Consider the following 10,840-nt stretch of genomic DNA (forward strand, 5'->3'; position numbering starts at 1 on the left):
GTAGATTAAAAGACAAAAACTCCAATTCTTTTTGAAACAATTGCTGGATCTCGACAGAGATACACTTTTGGTAAGCAACAGATAATGTGAACGTAAATGTATATATCATGTGTGTGTGTTTGTGTGTATTGCTGTTTAACTTACGTTTACATTTTATTTGTTAATTAAATTTGTAACTCAAGGTTTATAGCAAAGTCTGCATAATAAAGAAGTACCTTGTATTTATTTTTTAGTTTTTGCTATATTATATAACGGCGTACAGACGTATAAACAAATATGCATTATACATGATATTACAAGAAAGCTGGCTGTCACCCTAACAGCAAATTAATACAGCGTTAGGACAGTTACATAAATAATATTTTGAGAAAGAAATGTGTAATAATTATACAAAATATATTTAACTATTTGTTTGTCCCTATATTCAAGTTGATCCCGTAAATCCTTACAAAAAAAATCATCTGCATCGAAATAATAGACAACTACCAAACAATCGAAGTTCTTTAATACAGGTAAATTTTCATCATTGTATGGTGAGTAGAATGAAGTACTTCAACTTCCACAAAATTAGGGTTTTTACTTGATTTATTAAAAAAAACCATATGAATGACAGTATTGGCGCTCACGAAGCATTTTATAAATTAAGTGTTGAATTTGAATCATAATCTCTTGTCGGCGACAACAAAGGCTCCCCTTTTTCATTATGTATTGCTATCACGAGAAGAAAATGCAATTCCGTAATCTCATTCGAACCATCAATGGATGAATTTTGAATCTAAGGGCATACACTATAGTTAATCTTTCGGATTAATATCTGTAGCATTCAATTCCTACTTGTTTCTAACTCAATTGATTTTTTGAGAACTTCCAAATCCTGTTAGCGGCCTCACTCGTGTTCTACCCTTTTAATGAAGGGGATTTACATGACAGACATGTCAACGTGGGATCTAGGAAATTGATATAACCGAAATTGACAATTCAGCAAAGTGGCAATTCTAGCTGTTTTAGATAATTGTTCGATCTTCTAACGAAGAAACAAGCAGCAATTTTTATTTCAGCCAACTAATTTTAACTTGAAAATAACATCATTAACGGCAAGGGAATTGCTTTTGAAAAAACAGTCACAAAACATAAGCAGAAATAATTTAACTTTGTTGCATATCACTATTTTTGATATTAGTATTCGAGTGTCCGTATCGGCGTCCTACTTACTAAGATGTAATGATATGCAGCAAAAATCCATTGCCATATTCTCAAGGCCGAGGTCAAGGTTTGATCTGTTTATTGATTCATTGCTGTACAGTTGTTATCCCATAGTGCTTTTAGCAAAAACATAAAAACGAATCCCGGAAGACTGGAGATTTAGCCGGGTACCAGCCCGACCTAGTTGTGGTTTGTAATCCCAAAAATGTGATACAATGAGACAAACCTAGAGCTGTTTTTGAATAAAGTGAAAAAGAAATGTTAATTGAAACGAACACAAACAAAACACTATTTTCTTGATTATAAATATAATAATAATAATTTATCAATTTATTAGTTTAGAGCACTATTATAGTAAATATTGTACATACAATCGAACTATTTACATTAACATTGTAATATTGACTAAAGAACAATGATGTAATGAATTAATCCAGGAACAAATATCACTAAGATGATTCCGAAATCCCGGCTATCGTGCAATGATATTGCTAGACACTTGACGAACCTTGTCCCAATTCTCGAAGTATGCCAATTGTTTCTTCGAAGTACGATTAGTCATTCTACCTCAAATGGATACTCCCTGGCCTCGCACCAACCAACTCACACGAATTAAAATACTCACAATGAATGTAGTTGATAATTTTTGGATATCCTGTAAGAAAAAAAAAATTAAAAACAACGTTAGCTTGCTTGTCATCACCAGTAGGTTTAACCTAAATATCGTGGAAACGTCACTTGACCAACGTAACGATGATTGGCATCGATTTTTGAAACAAAGATACAGATTATTTTTACTCAATGCCAAGTTGGGTCGATCGTGGGTGTTGGAAATACAATTGACCGAATTCTTCCTTTAAGTCTAAAATTATTTGGCCTACCTTTAAAATATCCCTTTAGCAAGAGTATTTAATAATGTTCGTTCCTTGTCCATTAACTCAGTCTAATCTCTTAAAATATTTTTTTTATAGTTAAACTAATGATTTATGTATTAATTATGTATTGATAAAACGAAATCTTAATAAATTACATTTTCCGGGAGTTTTATAAAGGCTTTTTTGAACGTGTGTGTAAACTTCGCCATTTTGAAACCAAACAATAATACTGATATAATGTGTATATGACCAATTAGGTGCTACCGTATATAACAGTATGCTTAAATAACAATTCTAGTGTTTATAATTTATGTATTTGAACATTTAGATCTACCACAAGATGGTTTAGATTATATACTTTTATAAATACTGATATAGTAAAGCCGTCCTAGCTTTCAAGCATAATAATTTAATAATAAAAAATGGTACACACACAACTAGATTAGACTGAATCTAGGTTTTTACAAAGTTGATAAGAACAAAATTTAGGTTAACATAATTTAATAGCCAATGGTTGTAAAAAGGCGCATGCCAAAACTTAAGTTAATAAAAGAAAAAATGTGAACAATACTCATTTACAAAGATTTCGTTTTAAATATAAAGTTGGTTTCTAGCATGCATTTATTTCCAGCATGAACAAGTGCAGAATGCGGGATTATGCACACAGTATATATAAAATATAATGTATATGTAATATATATATATATATATACATGTATATATATAAATACATACATATATATAGGCCTATATATATTTATATATATAGGCCTATAAATATATATTTTTAGTAATTTTATTTATTTTTCTGGTACAAAAAACATGGCAGTAAAAACTGAATTTTGTTTTAAAGATTAATAATAGCAACAACGTATACCAATTGGGAAACCTTAAAATCATTACAATTAAATTTTAACAGTAATAATTTCAGCAACAATAAAATGAAACATACAAATAAAATTTATAGTCTATAGGCTATAAAACATATATACTAAGGAATTGAATATGGCATGTTATTATAATATCTATTTATACTTGAAATAAAAGTATATAGGCCTATATATATATATATATATATATATATATACACTGTAAAAACAACGTTGAGCAAAAGCTAAACGTGTTTAGGCCAGGCCTAATGTGTTTAGGTTTCTGACGTGTTTAGCATTAAATGTGGTATTTGACATCATGATGTCAAATACATAAGCACCTTTAATTCTAAACACGTCAAGATCCTAAATATATTAAGCTATGTCTAAACACGTTTAGCTTTTAAACGTGTCACCAAACACGGGACGACATTGCGTGGAGCTTTTGTGTTTCCTTCACGCTCTTTTTACAGTGTATTATATAGACTTGTTGACCTAATTTTTAATAGCCTGTATTTAAAATTTATATAATTTCCTTTTATCGATATGGGATTATGGAAAGAAACGCGACTATTGATTTTGTATTATGGTTTAAATGGTTAAATTAGGCATAGTAGTCGTTAAGATAAACTAATCGCAACGATAACAATGTCAATAATGTTAACAATAATCATTATAATTTGATATAGCGATATAAATGATTGCTTCAGATATATTTGTATATACATGTATGGTTTTTTAATGTAGGCCTAACCTATTACAGGCCTAGGCTATTATTATTATTATTATTATTATTATTATTATTATTATTATTATTATTATTATTATTATAACAATAATAATAATAATAATAATATTATTATTATTATTATTATTATTATTATTATTATTACTACTACTACTACTACTAATAATAATAATAATAATAATAATAATAATAATAATAATAATAATAATAATAATGAGTGTATTACTTTGGCATATACTGTGAAATTCTTCGTCCCCAATTGTTATTAATAATAATTAACAATATGACACTTTGTTGTACCGGCGTTAACAAATTGGTAGGCTTTATTTAGGTACATTTTAATGTTGCTATTAATATTAACGAAATAAATAAAACTATCAATATTTCGCTATAATTTAATAAATAATTTTGTTTAGTAGCATTTAATCAGCCAGTAAATACAATATTTTTGAAACATTATTTTAATTGTTCGAGCCTATAAGGTTTATAATACCAATTATTATGCACAAAAGTAAGGCACGTTCTGTGTATAGAATGTTATATTTTATAGGCCTACTATGCTTTCTTTTATTGTTTTTCATAAAGCACGCAGGCCAACGTTGGCTAATACTATGGCATAGACCTACTGACAACGTCCACAAGTAGGCCTAGACATAATTAATCACTGGTTTCGATGGTGATTGATTTATGTAATTGAAAAGTTCAATAAGTGACAATTTCATTAAGTGTGTGTTATTGCTTTCCATTATAGTGTTGGTTTTCATGTCTCTTTCTTTATAAATTCATCTGGTGCAGCATCAAATATAAACTTGCCTGATTCTATAATCGAAGATCTACACCAAACGATCAACAGCGCTTGAGTGACAAAGTGCCTGTCCCCTAAGTGAAGCACAAACTGAAGAAATAGCCGTGCAAACTATAGCCGCTTTGATCTTCGCTTTTTCAAGCCATCCAAGGTCGGGCATATGACATGCCCATCATTCATATGGCGCCAGCATGTCTCCGAGCAATGTACATATTGAATTTACACAACTAAAGAATGGTGGCGGCAAAATGAATTCGTCATGTTAAGCAAACCTTTGCTCTGATATGTATGTTCAATTTCCACTGTCCGTACTTACACAAGTTTCTCATTTACAAAAGAAGCGCTTTTATTAAGCTTAAGGAAAGGTGATAGATTTGTTTGATCTTTAAACCCTCACGAATTGTTTCTGTAATCTTTAGCAGTAGCAGCTGTAATCCACGTGTACTATACACGCACAAATTTCCCCATCTCTTTGCCGACCTCACAAGAACGCCTTAAAAAATTCAAAAGCTAATTGAGAAATGGATATAATATGTAATTACAAGACATGTCAATGTTAAACATAAGCAAAGATATGAGATTAGAGAATTATGCTAGAGGACGTTAACGATGCTCTATACTTTAAAGTTTGTAAGGTTATGTTAGAAACATCATTTCACAAATCATATTACAGGAACCTAATAACAAAGTTAAATTCAATCTTGAAAAGCAAACGAAACTGTGGTCAAATCCGTACGTTTATATTATTTGTTATTTAGATACGTAGAAGCATTCGTTTGCCTACGAGGCAGCGTACGGTATTATGCAATGTAATGCTCACATATTAAATCAAGACTTCCTTTTCATTTTTTCTTTTCATAAATATATCTAGAAACGATATCTCAACATATTTTTATAGAAAGAGCTTAACACCAAAATGGCAGCAACTAAAACATTACTAGAGGTAAATATATCATGTGCATGTTTAGGCCTTACATATTTTAAAAATGTAATTAAACGATTTAGAAAATATGCAACGATGTTCATTAATCAACATTAAATGAAGGCTTAAGTCTATAGTGTACATTAAGTACACGATTTAGTCAATAAGTCAATTCAAGAAATAAAAAAAATAAACAAACGAAGAATAGACACTGGACTTATTGAACGAATATTTAGCCACATCTGCAAACCAGAGCAGCAGAGAGCAACATTACACTGTCAAATTCGTTTGTTAGTGGTGAGTAAATGAGAGTAAAAGAGGAAGGAAAATACTGTACAAAGAAATCGTATCAAACTAATTTCATCAACGAAAGTATCTATTTATTTGTTTGTTTCGTTGATTAACTGGGCCTATGTTTGATACGATTTATAACATCATGTCCCTATTTTGATCTATGTATTATTATATATTTACTTTATAATATATATATATATATATAGTATATATATAGGCCTATATATATATATATATATATATATATATATATGATGTTGTATTGATAGGTTCTTATATCTCTTATCATCGATTACGGTAGTCATAACATTTTGCAAAACGAGGAGCGTAAAACATAAAATATATAAAAGAAAATAACATGTTCTAAAATACTTAACTATAAAAGCTGCCTTTATCAAGGAAAGTGAAATTGATTTAAACCAACAATTATAATAAAGTGATATATACATTAAAATAACTTCAGTAAAATAACACTATTAATAATACATTTACTTTAGGCCCTAGGCCTATTTGATTAATATGTTGTATTTTATAAACAGAGAGTTGCAGCATATTTTCTAATGAAAATAAGTTGTCATGGAAATCTTCTATAAAGGACAACAATTTGACTTTTTTTTTTGATTAATAGCAAAAACTTCAAAAGGACAATGACGACTTCGTTGTATGTGTCTATTCTTGGTTTTCGCAGAGATTAGCAGTAACCATAGGTTGATAATTCCACGTTTACAACACTTTATTATTAGGAATTTTGAGTGCCTCTCATTTCCGTTAGCCCATTCAAAGATGTTATAATAAAATTGAAAATCGTTATTTCTATACCTTTCTGGCAGTGTGGAGATCAGTAATTTCATTATTTGGAACAATGTACTGTATGTCAGAAGTATAGAGTGTTTGTTCTTCATTCAAATTCAACACCTAAACATGCTTACTTAAGGTCTGATCCCATAATCTACCCTCAAAACTTCGATATTAAGTAAGCTGAGTCTTTGTCAATTGAAAGGGTGTTCATGTAAAACCTAAATCAAACTCTATGAATCTCTCTACACTTCATCCGTAATCCGAACACTTATTTTAGGCCACGACATCAAACTGCTTCACAGATATGACGTGTTGATTAAGGCTCTAACCTGACGGTGTATTGATAAAGCATATTAGAGAGTAAATTTGATGGTGAATTAAATTCAATAATGTGCCGGCAAACACTGATAGTCCAAGATAAATAAACATACGCTTTACCACTACAACGAAAAAAATGAAAGCAAACAGTTAAATATAAATACAAACACACTGAAAATACTTTAAAATAATCGCAATCCAACAAATCGACTTTTCAACGAACTATGTATGCATCGCTACTAGTTTTTGAACAATGAAAGGAAACTCCAAACTTTATTTTCTAACAAGCTAAGGAATGTTATGTTGCAAACGATCGAAACATTACTATTTAATTTTATATAGGCGGCAGAACATGAAACAGTAGCCGCCTCAATCTTAAATCTGCAGATTGCTGTTTTTGGATTTCATACCTGTCTGGTGATTTTTTTTTTCATATAATTTTCATTATTAAGAAATTTTCTTTTGTACCGCCGCTAATATTCTCAATTCGAAATCGCGCGTTGTTTTTCATCGGTGAATATATCGCAGTCTATCATTAGTCGTATGATAATCACCAATCGCATAGACCAGCGCTCACTCTTTCTTCACACTATTAGGAAAATTGATGTGAAGACAGAGAAGTAGGACGGGTGAAATATCCCATCTTCTGATCGATTACAACTTCGAGAACTCATCAAAGTCATTAAAATAACCAAAAAATATGTCTCATCTTATTACTTGGATTTTGTGATTGATTGAAACACAGATGAATAGAGCGAGTGATTTGACAAGAAAAATGTACTTTGTTCCCTAGAAATCATTTTAGAAAAATCTGATTTATTTTGAAAGTCATTGCATAATAAAGTTTCTTAGAAATATGGCATCCCTGGTCATTTTCAACCTATTGAATAAGACAAAAAATTAAAAGCTTAATTGAGTTGAACAACAAATTATTAGAACTATGCACCAGACATAAGAATGTTTTCGTTGCATAATAATTCATATTATATCCACCAACTGGTGATTATTATGATTATAAAAATGTTTAGGCCTATGGCGATTCGGAAGACATCATGATGGAATGTTGGTAATGATGATAATACTGATGTCGATGGCGGTGTTGCTGATAAGGATGATGAAGATAAAAATAATTTAAATATTGAATTTTAAATAGGCCTATTTTTATATTCCATATAAGCTTAATTTTATAACAAAGACAATATCAATATTATTAGTAATAATAATTTCTACTGTTATTGGTAGCAGAACTAGAATATAACATAATTTATGATTACTAATATTAATTTCTCATGATTAATAACCAGGCCTACAAAAATTCTTATATTTTTTATGTTAGTTAAGTTACATATTTTTTATTGATGTATTGAATAATTCATTAAACCATATTTCACATTTTCAAACTTGTTATATTGATAGTTTAAACGTTGATCACGACGATTGAAAGACAGATGAATTAATTTGAATTTAACGTACCATTGTGTATCCCTGTGCAGTGGAAAATGCCTTATCGTATAATTATCATTGATTTTCCCTAAAAAAAAAAAGACATTTACACTCTAATCCTAACGTGTTTTAGTAAACGTGTTTTTGGTTTGTGTTGAAATCACTAATGTGGAAATTATTGCAAATAGGAATCTTAAATTTATACACGACTCAAAACACAATTAAATTAAATGTAAATTTAAACGATTTGTGCACAAAACGGCAAACCAAGTTTTACATATCTGTAAACCATTATTTTTAATTTATTCTAAATCAGAATCAGAAAGTATAAATGATTGAAACTACATTGTGCCAATGCCAGTGCAATGTTAGAATACTATTACAAAACAAACCAAAATAGGCCTATGTTACCGTACAATATTTGAATTATAACTATTTATGTTACAATACAATAGTTACAGAATGTATACAGAGTATTATTATACATTTTTATCAGAATGACCTTACCGTAATTAACGGTGTAGCATTCCTGGGCTTATCTGCAATAGCATATAGTATCAGATATGTAGCGCTAATTTAAAATATATCAAAGGCGCGAAGTTTGGAAAATAAGGCAAATTTAATAATTATTCTTGAAGTAAATAGGTTTTTATATTTCTAAATGTAAACAAATTAAGCGAACTGTGAACTGAAAGAAGCAATAAGTTACATGTAGAAAGGGGGCTTAATAAATATGTCCTTAATTTATAGAAATTAGAACTATTCTATTTAATACGATTTTAAATTAACAATTTTATTGATTCACTTACACTAGCAAAATTAAGAGTCTTATGCAAATTATCATGGAAGGTATTATTTATACCGTTGTGAAATATTAGTTTCTACCAATAAAATAACTAACAAATATACTTTAAAAATTTCAAAACAAATTTCAAGTTACCAATATCAGGTACAGTAAGCCACGATATGAACAAAATCAAAGTGTTAATCTAACATAATTTTTACTAACAAAATTTATTCAATATCGGCAAATAGGCCTATAACAGACTATTTATATTATGGAAACTTTGAATTAGTTATTTGAAAGATTCACATAAATTATCAAGTCACAGATCTAAAACCAAACTTTCAATTACTTAGAAGACAAAAAAAAAAATCATAAAATTTTATGGGGATAATTTTTTTTTCTTTTAGAATTGAAATGGGTATATCCAACAATTTTAAATTTATAAGAATTACATTATTTATATATCAATATGTTCATTGATTGGCAAAAATATTATTTATTTCGTTAAATCATACAAATTAGATAATTTATATATATAAATATATATATGAATGTTTAACGATGTGATAATGATATGTTGTATTATTTAACTGTACATCGAGTAAACTGCAAAACAGATTTGTGTTGTGTATTTATCGTTGAATAAAATAATTTAAAATATTCATTGAAAGCCAAAGAGATACATTTTTTTTTACTAATAAGTTACCTGCGTATTTTAAAGAATACTCAATAAAATTCAAATATAAAATACATACTTTATAATTATTATATTGTGCACAATTTTTAGTCAGAATTTCAATGGAAATATAAAGATGACCTTGTTAATTCAAAATCTAAAATCCAATTGTAAAACAAAACAGAATGTGTGATATTAATAATATGAAAATATGACCTTCATAAGAATGAGCAGAATCAGAATCTAAATATATGAATCTAATTAATGTTTAATTTGCTACGAATTTTACAAAGCGGTCGATTGATTGAGTAGATTAAAAATTTATGCCCAAAGGACATACTTCTGGCATGAAGACACAATAAATCATAGATAGCGTAGACATATGCAACGAACGGTGACTAACATAAATGATAAAGAAACTAAAGAACATTTATAATTCTTATTTTTTGAACGAACATTCCTACTGGTACACTTTGTTCTACTATGTATATATAGCGCCGCCTAACGCCAGGATAGATGAATATCGAATATCACTGCATGCAGTGCTTTATAATTTTTAAGTTTTATATATTTGTATATGAATATATGATTTGGTTATTAGTATTATAATCTAATTGATAAATTCAATTATATATAGAAACACGAACAAATATATATTTAGGAGACAGCTCAGGTGAGGAATTGTCTGTCTGAAGAGAAAGGCAGAAACACTTAAATTCCACTAAGCATTCTTCTGTGACCTGAATGGAATTAAAGAATTAAATACTCGGCCGACTTTTGACCACATCCTCAAGAGATTCAAACGGAATCTTTTTTTACTAAAAAAGCAAGTAACGAAATAAGGTCAGCATTCCTAAAAACAGGGATTATACAAGATTACAATTTGTTTAGAGACTCTTTTAAACTAAGACGTTTATGTAGGTAAAGTTAAAAAATATCAATAAACAATAAGCGCTTATTACTGTAGGTTTTATTGTGTGTTGGATACAACTCACAAAAGAATAAAGTTTACAGGTAAACAATGATGCAAGAAAACTATTACTCTCAAGGTTACCTCTCACGACCTTAATATTGTAGACCTACATTCAGTATGTTAGGCTTA

The 10,840-nt window shown here is 29.0% G+C and overlaps 1 long non-coding RNA gene across 2 annotated transcripts; it reads right to left on the reverse strand.

Annotated features, from left to right (window-relative positions):
- Window positions 1-1,499: 1,499 nt before the first annotated feature.
- On the reverse strand, window positions 1,500-9,176 carry LOC117103864. 2 transcript variants are annotated; one of them, XR_004444669.1, is made up of 2 exons: window positions 8,306-9,176; window positions 1,500-1,858 (listed from the first exon to the last, which is right to left on the reverse strand). It is a non-coding gene; the product is annotated as an uncharacterized LOC117103864 (long non-coding RNA). The 2 variants fall into 2 exon arrangements; XR_004444670.1 differs by lacking the exon at window positions 8,306-9,176 and adding an exon at window positions 6,536-7,981.
- Between the last annotated feature and the right edge of the window lie 1,664 nt (window positions 9,177-10,840).

The sequence above is a fragment of the Anneissia japonica genome, unplaced genomic scaffold (genome assembly GCF_011630105.1).
Source record: "Anneissia japonica isolate Jap-2015-1 unplaced genomic scaffold, ASM1163010v1 scaffold3862_len378127_cov164, whole genome shotgun sequence".
Classification (NCBI taxonomy): Eukaryota; Metazoa; Echinodermata; class Crinoidea; order Comatulida; family Comatulidae; genus Anneissia; species Anneissia japonica.